Below are 9,571 nucleotides of genomic sequence, written 5' to 3'. Positions count from 1 at the left end.
TCAGTGGAACAATACAAAAGAAAAATGCAATAAAGCTAAAATGTCATATAATTGAGGCAAAGGGATCAGAAAATGACATATGAATTGAATACACGACCATTATACTACAGAGATATCCCAATAATTCTATTTAATTGAAAACATATCTAATAAAACTCATAACCAAAAGATAAAAAATTATCTCAGACAGAATCCCTGGACATCTCCACCCCAAATTGGCCAAAATTCTCTTCCCTTATTGACTAGAGAAGAGTAAAAGTCCATTAAGGGTTATCTACACTATATTCTGACAACACACTGGAAAAAACCCAAGTCGTTCTGAGGGGAGAAAATGCTGTGTGAAGCCATTCTAGAATTCTAACTAGACAACAAAAAATCATGAATCAGATTATGAAATAAACAAACATGGAGAGACTCCACAGATGCATAATGCTATGCAGATCAAGCAATGATTAATAGTGACAACAACGAAATCTATTGTGTGAACATAATGACTAACACTTCCTTTAAGGAAGGATAAACATAATTAGACAAACGTCTTCACATTTCAATGTCTCAACGTCTCTGTCATGATCATCAGGTGGTTTCCAATCATCTAGCGGTATGGAGACATTTAACCATGGATGGACTAAGTTAGTGACAAAATGTTCATTTCTCACTTTGTGTTCTTCTTCTGGATCTGGTGAGAATGGGGTGGGGGAGAGGCTTTTTTTAAGTCTCGCTGTGGAACTGTGTTCCAAGGTTGGATGATCAACGGGACAATGGTGATGGTAATAAGGAAGATGATCACAGAGACATCTTTTCCTCCATTAGGATCATGATCTCAGTTCACGTCCGACGATTCTCCATCGTTTTCGTTTTTTCCGGTCCTCTGGAAGGTTGGGGACTTTATTGCATTGAGATGCGTGTACCAATGTTGGTTGTTCTGCCACCTCCTGTCCCAGGAATCTGGCAGCGTTCCAGCTTTTCCTCCGGAAGTCGTGGACCACCACCCAGTCACCTGGTCGTGACTGAAACTCAGTCGAGCTTACCTTCACCGAAATTCCATTAAGAAAAACATGTCAATTATCACCAAACAATATTTTAACCATGACAAGGCATCAGCTTGATAAGTCCATCATGGGGTGTTTGAGAGGAGTAGAATGGAAGAGAATGCAAAAACTGGTGGTAGAACTGCCTCTTACTGAATTTATCTGAGCATAATCATAATGTTTACTTAATACTCTAATTATCCCTCCTTTTTGACAGATTGTACTTACCATATGTCAAACAAGCAAAACAATGAAAAGCTAACAGGAGAGATACAGCTCAGTAGATACAGTACCAAGTGGCTCTGCCGCTAAAATAATTCAGTGCAAGATGCCTTTAAGTAGAGGAAAAAAAAAAAGGTTAGTGAGGAATCCTGTCTCCTCATCTGTGGAGGAGACAACCATTATTAGACTTTGTTGGCTGCATTTGCTCCATCATTTCCTATAGAGATGGGGTCAAGTACATTAATGTAAACAACACAAATAGGAAGATCAGAATGGGGGGCGTTATGACATCAAAACATTAAACGGATGTTCTGTATGTCTCATTTATCAGCTACACCGCACCGTATCACATTTGCTTGTACATATTCATGCAATCAAAATAAAACAAAAGACAGTTTACGACAGATAGAAACACAAACACAACCGATTGCCCAAAATGGACAAACACTGTTTTATAGAAAAAGCAGATGACAGACAGACAATCAAAACAAAAACCCTCCTAATAGTTGTACTCATGAGTCTAAATCATCGTAGTTTAACTTTTCAAGAGCTTCAGTAGCAAGATTTGGGCGGGGCGAAGGCACAATGGCTATCGCTGCCAAGCAGTCATGTGAATCTCAATAAGTGGGAAGAAGAGAAGTTGGAGTAAAGTGAAAGTTGCACTTCTTGATGATGGAGAGGTGTTGTTGGAGAGAAATTAGGCAATTTGCTCCATAGCAAGATAAAGGCCACAGCATGTAATCAATCCAACAACTCCAGCATCAAGTTTCCGAACATAGGATACAACATGACGTAATTCATCTCCATAAGATAACGACAACACAGCTAACATAAACCCATCTCCCTCATCCACAGTTAAAGTAATCCAACAAACCCTACATAGAGCAGGTGCAAAGGCTTGTTTGAAAAGCAACAAAAATGTTCTCCTGTCTTACGGCTGGGCAAGCGTTGCCTCGTTCCACGGTCTGAAGAACAACAATAACCACAACAGCCTAGAAAGGCCATGCCAGGGTGCGACCCTGAGGAGAAATGAAAAAAGAAAATAAATGTTATGACTCAAATAGTCAACATTCTTTTGTGGCGGCTGAAGTTATAAGGGGGAAAAAAAACGATATGACCATCTTGTTCTAAGAATTCTAGGAAGTCCTGTGTATCCATGACACACACAGATCAATAAACCATCAACATTCAAATTAGTGTGCTGCCATTAATCATCTCAAAATCAGCCAAAATAAATATTCGTAATGGGGCAGAAAAACAGTACTGGAGGCTCCACATAACTTTCAACAATAAGTTAAGCAACTAGAGAGGGTAAGGAAAAATGTGATTCACATACCAAAACATTTTTCAATTGAGCGTTCAATACAATATTCCTAACTTATTTACATAATTTTTACTTATACCCTTAAAGGTACAATCAATAACTGCAAAAATAAGCCTAAGATCTCAGCAGTCATCAAGCTAATAGAGGGCTAACTGGCGTTGATCAATAACATTTGATCAACTATCCATTATCTTATGGTCAATTAATGTTACCTAATTCCTAAAAAATCACATTAAATATGTGTTAATCTTTGAACTGCTCGTCTTACCTTTTGGCCAGGGAGTATTCAACTATAAGTCATATCATTCTGCAGTCTGATTAGACAAAAATTGTTAGGTTATTTGGCATTTCCAATCAAGTTAACACCTTAACTTAAAAAATAAAGTGTGTGTGTGTGTGTGTGTGTGTGTGTATGTATGTATGTATGTATGTATGTATGTATGTGTGTGTGTGTATATATATATATATATATATATATATTGTGGCACATTGTGCCAATCTGTTGCTTCTGTAACACTGCAGACTACCCCATCGTGGAGGACTATTTTAGGATTATCTTATCTCAACCAGCCGATCACTTTGACACAAGAACCCAAAACAAATTATTCAAAACCAAAAACAAATGCATTTCCACTGCTATTATGCATCACATCTGCTCACCGCAACGTCACAAAAATATATTTTGTTAGCAATTCTTCCCAATTTATGTTGATCAATTTAGTTTTATCAATTTGAAATGCTTTGCGATAAAATCTATGAAGAAAGCACAATCTACAGTTCTAAAAACAAACACTTATCATACTCATCACCTCACCAAAGTTGCGTTAATGAAACAACAGACAATTCTTTTCCATTAACTTAATATCTGCTACAACTCACCACACCACTATGACCAATATCAATATCAATCAATATCCGACTAAAATGACGTCTACAACTCTCTATGCTCCAAGTTCTATCCTAAACAAAGAATCCCAAATGCATCATGTGCTAACTTTCCTTGTCTTTCACATCAACTTCCATAATCCTTTCAGTCCGTCAACTAACTTTACAGCTCTCCCTTGCCTTGTTATATATTTTTTTCCAATTCAGTTAAAGCCTTACAGTATCCTTTCCAGCAATCCTACCAGATATTTAGATTATGACTCTACTGTTACACCAAGGACTCATGTGTGAAGCTAGTTTGACATGTAATGTACAACACATATACCGCGCTTATCTTGCGTAGAATGACACACACACTACGCTTATCTCGCGTTTATGCATTCGCTCGTTTCATCGAGATTTTTATCGGCCGGTTAGTTAAACATGCCCCAAGACACTGATGAAATCGCTCTGAACTCATCTCTTCCGTGAGCGCTCCAGTGGGATCCATCGGCCCGGCGGTCACACGCCCCACGCACCAATTAGATCACCCAGGATTCATGTGACACCTATCACTGCAAATAGAGTCATGAGCCTTTGGACTCCGTCCTATGCAAAACTTACTAAAACTAGTTAGAAAGTTGCATAGCTGGACTATCAGTACCAAAGAAAATTAAAAAAAATCGAATACATTTTTCAAAAAGGTGTGTGTGTGTGTGTGTGTGTGTGTGCGTGTGTGTTTTTCCATTTTAAGCACATGAGAGTTTATTTATTTATTTCCAAACCTGTGTCCCATTACACCGCAGGACCGACAGGTGGATTTATTTATAATTCTTTATCAGTTTCACTTTAATTATTCATTAGGTTTTTTATTTTTATTCTGACAACACCAGAAGCTCCTCAACTACCCTCAACGCTTTGCTACAGGGGTCAAGGGTAATCTATACACCTATAGTTTAATAATTATGTATTCAGTAATGTCGACTTTATTATTGATTATCATAAATAATTAAAAAAAAAAAAAAATAAACCAAGAAAAACCACAATCTCTCTTGATTGGTGCAAAATAGGCCACTTCAGCCACGGTCCTCCAGGCCAATATCTCCACTGCCCTTTCCTAACCTGAGCGGCTGGCAATACGTCTATCTGGGGGGGGTTCGTATCGATCCTCTAGATCGATACAATCTTTAAGCTTACTCAGAGATATTTCCTTCGATCTTCCCTGATCGGCACAATATCTAAGCTCACTCAATGCTTTTTCCTGCGATCATCCCTGATCGGTACAATATCTCAGACGACTCCTTCTTGGATGTCTCACGGCCGCAACCTGGGCATGAAGAGGTCCAGCAAAGCCAATCAGAGAACCTCATCATTGTCACCAGATTGTTGGAGAATTCTCACTGCGTGTTCGGTGAGGTTAACCTCCCCGCTACAGGAAAACAAAGTGAGAGTATTAAAGATATCTATTCTGCAGAATAAAGAAAAAGATACAGCCATGCTTCAAAACAGTGATCTGATCAGTCTGCCCCTGCTTCACTTGGAAAGGCCTTTATAGACATGAGAGGTTGTGTCCCATTCTCAGACTAGCCATGTGATTCGGTGTGTGTGTGTGTGTGTGTGTGTGTGTGTGTGTGTGTGTGTGTGTGTGTGTGTGTGTGTATGGGTGTGTGGGTGTGTGGGTGTGTGTGTGTGTGTGTTTAATAAACTTCTTGAACATGATTTCACTGCATACAGTATATGTATGGTTGTATATATATGTATGTGATCAATATATAAACGTGATAAACAAATAAAGATTCAAGATTCAAGAGGTTTATTCGTCACATACATATACATACTTTCATACATATATGCAGTGAAATGTAATGCAACGCACCCGGTGATTACACACAATATGTCCTAGACTGAACACAATAGATACCTAAGAAAATTTCTTTCTACTAGACCAACTAACTGATTCCTAAAACGTAATACAGTAAGTCGAATACTTATAGAATAAAATAAAAATATATAGAATAAAATAAAATGGAATAGATAAAGGGAATAGGCTTACGTATATGGGATAGACTTATGTATATGGAATAGGCAATAATGTAAATACAGATATGTGCATTAAAGTGGAATGTGAATAAACTGAGGTAATGTTTGTGGGATAATACAGCACAGTATACAACAGTACGGCGCAGCAATACGGTAACACCGAACAACCCAGAACAGTGACACAGTATGCGGTACAGTATGCTAAATACAGTACAGAAGGTAGTGGAGCCTATGTGTGTGGTTCAGTGAGGACCCCTGGTGAGGTCAGCATTGACAGTTCTTATGGCTGGCAGGAAAAAACTCTGTCTCAGTCTCTCTGTTCTCGCTGTGTGACTGCGGAGGCGCTTGCCTGACCGCAGCAGCTGGAACAGTCCATTGTTGGGGTGATGAGGGTCCTTCATGATCCTGTGGGCTCTGCTACTACACCTCCTGGTGTATAAGTCCTGCAGGGAGTGGAGGGTAGTTCCAGTGGTACGTTCAGCGGAACGCACCACCCTCTGCAGGGCCCGCCTGTCCTGAGCAGTACAGTTCCCAAACCAGGCAGTGAAGTTGCCTGTCAGGATGCTCTCCACTGCCCCAGAGTAGAAGGACTTGAGGATCCTCACCGAGACCCGGAATTTCCTAAGCTGCCTGAGGTGGTAAAGACGCTGCCTTGCCTTTCTCACCAGAGGGTCTGTTTGTAAAGTCCATGTTAAATCCTCTGTGATGTGGACTCCCAGGTACTTGAAGCTGCTCACCGTGTCAACAGAAGTCCCATTAATCACCAAGGGCGTGTGCGTCCTCGGTTGTAATCCTCGCCTAAAGTCCACAATCAGCTCCTTAGTTTTGCTGATGTTCAGGTGTAGGCTGTTGTGACAGGTCAGCCACCTCCATTCGGTAGGCCTTCTCATCGCGGTCGGTGATCAGGCCCACGACAACGGTGTCGTCAGCAAACTTGATGATTGTGTTGGAGCTGGACCTGGCCACACAGTCATGTGTGTACAGGGAATACAGTAGGGGGCTGAGGACGCAGCCCTGGGGGGATCCTGTATTCAGGGTGAGGGAGCTAGACATGTGCTTCCCCACCCGAACCACCTGGGGCCGGGCTGTGAGGAAGTCCAGGATCCAGGCACACAGCGGAGTATTCAGTCCAAGCTCCTTCAGCTTGACAGCCAGTCTGGTGGGGACTATGGTATTGAAAGCTGAAATGTAATCGATGAACAGCATTCTCATGTGGGCCCCCTTCCGGCCATCCAGGTGCGTGAGTGTGGTGTGCAGTACCTGGGAGACCGCGTCATCCGTGGATCTGTTCTGCCGGTACGCAAACTGCAACGGGTCCAAGGTGCGGGGGAGGGAGGCGCAGATATAATCCTTATCAGCCTCTTGAAACACTTCATGACCACCAAGGTGAGGGCTACCGGACGGTAGTCATTCAAGCAGGCATGAGAAGCGATCTTCGGGACAGGAACGACGGTGGACCTCTTGAAGCAGGACGGGACCACTGATTCAGCCAGGGAGATGTTGAATATTGTAGTGAACACCGGAGCTGGCTGGTTAGCACAGGTCTTCAGTACTCGCCCAGATATAAGCATCTTGAATCATTAACATTGATCATCATTTTTATCTCACATCCCCCATGGTCCCAGTCCCTAAGAAAACAGCCGAGTTGAGGATCTGTGTTGACTCAAAATGACCAAATAAGTCTGTGTGGAGGGAGAAGTTTGTTTTACCTACCATAGATGACATACTGCGACAGTTGGCAGAATCCTGTGTGTTTTCCCTGCTCGACACGGCAAGCAGCTTTTGGGAAATTCCGCTAGAAATGAGTGAAACAGCCAAAATTGACTACATTAATCACACCCATGGGGAGATATTTTTTCAAATGGCTCCCAATTGGACTCTTCGGTGCACCAGAGATTTTTCAGAGGGAAGTGTTGTTCCAAGTCCACGAAGCAGTTGAGGTCTACATGGACGATATCCTCGTCCACGGCAGGGATGAGAAGGACCACAAGGAGAGATTCCAAAGCCTCCTGCGGATCCTGGAGAGCGCAGGCTTTAAGCCCAATGACAGAAAGTGCTGCCTGCTCCAAAAGTAGCTGAACTACCTATGGCTCAGTATCAACAGAGACATCCAGCCTGACCCCTCAAAAGTAAGACCCATCACAGATCTACAGCCATCCAATTGACGTGCCAGGTCTGCGGAGGTTCCTGGGTACGGTCCATTACCTGGGGAGAAACCCGCCCAACCTGTCTGAAATGGTGAGACCCCTCAACGACCTGCTGAAATGTGAGGCTGTGTGGATCTGGGATGTAGCACAAGCCAAGGCATTCAACAAGGCAAAGCAACTAATCTCACCGCACCCAATCTTGATTCTATGATGTAAACAAACCCACTATAGTTAGCGCAGACGCAAGCAGCTACGGGCTAGGTAGTGTACTGCTACAGCTACATTCTGATGGATTGAAACCAGTCGCATTCTGGTTGAGAACTGATGCTGAAAAGCGCTATGCACAGATAGAGAAAGAGTGTCAGGCAGTATTTTGGGCCTGTGTGAGATTCTCCACTTACCTCTACGGCCTAGAAAACTTCAGTTTCACAGTTCATACAGACCATAAGCTGCTGGTCCCTCTGATCAACAACAAAGGCCTTGACACGGTTCCTGGGAGGTGCCAGCACCTGCTCATACGTCTGATGAAATACGACCCCACTGCGGGGTATGTGCTAGGAAAAACACTGACAGTAGCCGACAAATTATCCGGACAGCCATTGCCAGTCATGCAGAGTGAAGTGTCAGAACTAACCTGTGACGTTCCAGTGTTGATGCATCTGACACGATGCAGCTCCCATGGCATGACCCGCATCACCCTCAAAACTGGAATAGATCGAGCAGGAGAGGAGCACGGACTATGACCTGCAAGTGGTGAGCAAATTAGTTACCAAGTGAGTAGCATTCCAGTACAAGCCAAAGCATACGACCAATGGGGAAATAGCCTGACAATCTCAAGGGGACTTGTGTTGTATAGGAATCACATCGTTATCCTGCACAGTATGAGAGGTGACATAGGCCACCGTATGCATGATGGGCACCATGGCATCACCAAGTGTCGAGAAAGGGCACGCATGAGTGTGTGGTGGCCCGGGCCTGAGAACAAGATCCGAGAGCTGGTGACAAAGTGCCCTGAACGCATGCAGACCGGACGAGCACAGAGGAAGGAGCCTCTGATGACAACACCTCTACCTCTAAGCAGTAGTGCGGGAAAGCGGGGGCCGCATTCATATGCCAGTTTTCTGTTGAGTTTGCGAAACCAAAAACGCATTTTTCTTTTTATAGTTAAGCTTGTCCCTGAAGGAAGGGTATAGGGCTGGGAAGAAGGCGTGTCTGCTTGGCAGTGTGCGTAATGCTCCCCACTAGAGCTGCAAAGTCTCAGGCTTTGACAGTGAGACTCACCCATATCAACCAGTTCACACGCTCACACGCCACGCCCTGTATTTCTCACACTGAGTATCCCAAAATAAGTGAAATCGTTTTCGGTTTTTTATTCCCTGAAGCACTGATTCAGTGAATCACTGATTGGTTCGCAGGTAAACAGTACTCGCGACTGACTTTGAGCTCAACTGATGAAGTGATTCAGTTGAGTTCGTTCACCCAAAAGATTCAAAGTGTTTGCGAGTTTCACCCCAGTATTACGGTGCCAGTAGATGCCGTTTTCTCTGGAACACCGCACTTAAATGTTTGAAAACTGTGGATTGATATAAAAGTTTTTTCAATTAATTAATTAATTGCATGGAGGGAGCAGGTGGAGGATTTGGACATGGTGGTCTTGCGTGGCGCAATTGGTCTGGGATAGTTGCGGCTCCAGTTTGTTACTTGTATAAATTCTTATTATTACAGACACAATCAGTGCATCCCATGTGGCTCACTTCCGTAATGCAGTTTTGCGTTTGTGTTTTCTGTCAATGTGGTTGAATTTGCTTGTGTTTTGTATGTTTGCATGTGCTTTCTTAAGTTGCAGTACGTTGAGCTCTCAGGGCCACCGTACATTTGGATTATTTGGGTCACAACAAAAATGTTGCTTTCAGGCAAGGGCATAAGGGCATAACCTAATTTTG

This window comes from Zeus faber, assembly GCF_960531495.2.
Source record: "Zeus faber genome assembly, chromosome: 17".
Taxonomy (NCBI): Eukaryota; Metazoa; Chordata; class Actinopteri; order Zeiformes; family Zeidae; genus Zeus; species Zeus faber.
The sequence above is the reverse complement of the archived record's forward strand: the minus strand, read 5'-3'. Positions refer to the sequence as shown.